The 3,433-nt window shown below is 31.0% G+C and overlaps 1 long non-coding RNA gene across 1 annotated transcript; it reads left to right on the top strand.

Annotated features, from left to right (window-relative positions):
- The first annotated feature begins 222 nt into the window (after positions 1 to 222).
- Positions 223 to 2,027, top strand: LOC122590464. Its single transcript, XR_006322514.1, has 3 exons — positions 223 to 373; positions 699 to 748; positions 1,822 to 2,027. It is a non-coding gene; the product is annotated as an uncharacterized LOC122590464 (long non-coding RNA).
- Positions 2,028 to 3,433: the final 1,406 nt, after the last annotated feature.

Raw genomic sequence — 3,433 nt, 5'->3', positions numbered from 1 at the left:
ATTAATATATATCAAATGAATAGATGTCAAATTATCTAAAAAGCCGTATAAATCAAATATCGGACCTAAAGTTTTAAGTAATGTTACTAAAGGGACTAAAAATGTTAGAAAATTTCAAAGAGGGGCTAAAGTGAAAATTGGAAATAAAATCCATATATACTATATTAAGTAATGATCTAATGATCATTTTTAAATAGAAAAGAAAGAGTAAAGTCGGCCAGAATAGAGAGAACGAGAAAGGGGAGTCGGCATGAAGGAAGAAAGAGAAGAAAAAGAAGAGAAGAAAAAGAGGAGGAACAGTGGGTTTCAAGCCAAACGAGATATACCAAATCATTCCTAAACGATTATAGGTTTTGATTATTATCTTTTTAAGGTATTATTTTTTAGTTTTCTAGTTTTATTATTAGTTGTATAAAAATACGTTAGGTCAAAAAAAGGTGGTTGTTTGGGTCCATATTAATTTCTTAGTATCCGGGCTCAGCTATGAAAACATATATTGAAATTTGGTAAGATTTGGAGATAGTTTTTGTGTCATGTAACGTGACATAAGAAGTTTAAGAAAAGCTATGATTTTGTAAGGTAATGATGAAATAATGACAAGGAAGTTAAAATAATTGGCTTGGGAAGTATTGGGCAAAGAAAAATTAAAAAAGTCGATATGTCTTAATATTGATAATTTATATGGATTTGGTTTATAGGTAACCAAGGATTTTGAGGAATACAAGTGTATGTTGTAGCAGGACCACATGTGAGTATATAGGATTTAAACTAGCATGTTGATTATATTATAGCAGATTACTTGTGCGTAAGAGATCTCATATGATCATATAGTTATATAATGCCATATTTATTTAGTTGTTCTAATTGTTGGAAATATATGTGGAATTGTTGTTATTAATTAAATTATGCAGAATTGAGCCGTAACATTGAATTATATGGAATTCGGTTATATATGTGTGATCGGTTTCATGTAATAATGCAGTTGGCACTAATATAGTTGTAGTTGTGCAGTCTTGTTTAGTTATGTGATATGGTTTTTGTTAAAATTATGAAGATGAATAAGTCATAGCAATGAGATTTCTCATTTGATAATTAAGCAGTCTGAACATTAATAGCCAGTATTTGCAGTTAAACCTTGTTATTGGCGTTAGATAATGATCATGACAAAGGCAAAATCTAGGCAGTTGATGTTGTATATTGAGGTATGATTGTAGCGCTAAATCGACTTATTTGTGAGCTAAAATGCTAAGGAGGTTAGATTGTTGATAGCCATGTTGCTTGTTGGGTTAACAATGTGTTACCTCGATGTTTTGTTGTGAAGTGTGTATGTTATTCAACCACACGTGCTTTAATTGTTATGTGATCTTAAAATTGTGTTAGTCATGTTATGTGTATGTAGATGTTTTGTTGTGTAAGTGTGTATGTTATGTAAAATCACACATGCTTTATGTGTTATGTGATTGTGTATTGTTAATTTGAATACATCAGCCTAATGTGCATATTTTGTGGATATATGCGGTTTGACGATGTAAAAGCAGTTAATCCTTGATGCAAAAAGTTGTATTATTTGCTTTCTTATAGTTTGTTACAATGAATCTATTTTAGCAGACATAGTCAAAGTTGATTATATGGAGGTTGACTATATACGTGTAGTCTGGTCCATATAACTGAATAGCTGGCAGATTATAGTTGCGGACTATCATGCAGTTTATCTTACGCCGTACGAAATACACGCAGTTTATATAATGCAGAAAGTTAATATGTTTACTTTCTATATATTCACTAAGCGATGTGCTTATTCCTTCAATTATAATGTTGTAGGTGCTTATAGATTTAGCGTTTAATGATGAGCAATTGGATAGGACGACACGGGTAACAATCAGGAGTAGATGAACACTTGCCGAAGGTTTATGCAAGTGTTATCTTTAAATTATAGCCGAGTACATTATGCTTGTTACATTACTAGCCCATATTTTGTACCTAAATATGTTATTTTCTTTAAGTTGGTAATGGGGTCGTTAAGCTAAGTCATGTCAAGTAATTTGGTTGTTTATAAATAGATTGTTTTGATTGAAAACTAACAGGTATTGATTGTCGACATTACGATGGGGGCATGCCGAAATTTATAATTTTTCCATATGGTCGTTTTGAAATAAATTGGTATATCGGTGTGGTCAAATATATATGTAGTTATCGAATATATATTATTTATAAAAAAAACAGGCGTAACATTGCGAAACATGTGAGGGTATTAATGTCATTTTCTTGTCACACCTGAGGGACTAAAGGTGAAAAACGTGACATGTTTAGCGACGAAAATTGCAAAAACTCTTATCTTTTTCTTCTAATTCTTTAGCGGCAAAAAACGAACGTCGTCTAGGGGAAGGACAAATGTTGCCAACTTTAAGGTTAAAATTGTAATTTTTAACCGTTAGGGATGAAAAATACAAAAGCTGCCAACTTCAGGGACAAAAAGTGATCTTTAAGAAGAGGATATGATCTTTTCCTTTTTTAAAAAGAGTCGGTAAATGAAATCAGATACCCATATTTACTTTTTGCCATTTACGCATCCATGGTAACCTTTTATTGGCTTCACCTTTGTCATTCACTTTTAAATATCTACCAACCGTTAATACAATGGTCTATGATACCGGAATGATAATATATGGACAAAAATAGAGTATATGGTACCAACCGTTAATACTATGGTCTATGGTACCGGAATGATAATATATGGAGAAAAATAATGATACAATATATGTATCTCAATGGTTACAAATATTGTCAATATTTTGATCAAAATACACTAGCATATTACCCGCGCGACGGTGGTCAAGGCGACAGCGTTGTGGTGGTGAGACGTCGAGTGGTGTTGATAATTGATATAAATAGTTAATGAAGATATTTTAATAGATAAATGATTGATAGCGTAATTTAATCATTAATGTTAAGTGAGTAGTGTATGTTGAATTATTTTAAGGGGTACTAACCGAAAATATTACATATATTTCAACACTTCTAAAAATAAAATGCTATTTTTTATAATATAATATAGATACATGAATTTGTCAATTACAAAACATGTCATCATGATATAAAAAATACGAGTAATATATTAAGCCTATGATGGTATGAGTTGGTCTTCATAAATATGTTTGGCAAGTAGTTTTTAGAAGCTTCAAGCTTTTAAGAAAAAACTCATACTCAATTAAAAGCTTTGTTTGTTAGAAAGAGCTTCAAGCTTTTAGATACACTTGATTTGCTACGTTTAGATACAAGCTGCAAGCTTTTAGCATAATAATTACTGATCGATATACCTCTTATTTAAATTCACGTCTTACGATATATGTTTATATCTCTCTTTCAACCTTTTCTTTCATATGGCCATATACACAATCAAAGCTCGAATATGTTTATCTCTTTCGTATTGACA

This window comes from Erigeron canadensis, chromosome 3, assembly GCF_010389155.1.
Source record: "Erigeron canadensis isolate Cc75 chromosome 3, C_canadensis_v1, whole genome shotgun sequence".
NCBI lineage: Eukaryota > Viridiplantae > Streptophyta > Magnoliopsida > Asterales > Asteraceae > Erigeron > Erigeron canadensis.
Note: the sequence above shows the minus strand (reverse complement) of the source record. Positions and strands in the feature narration are given on the sequence as shown.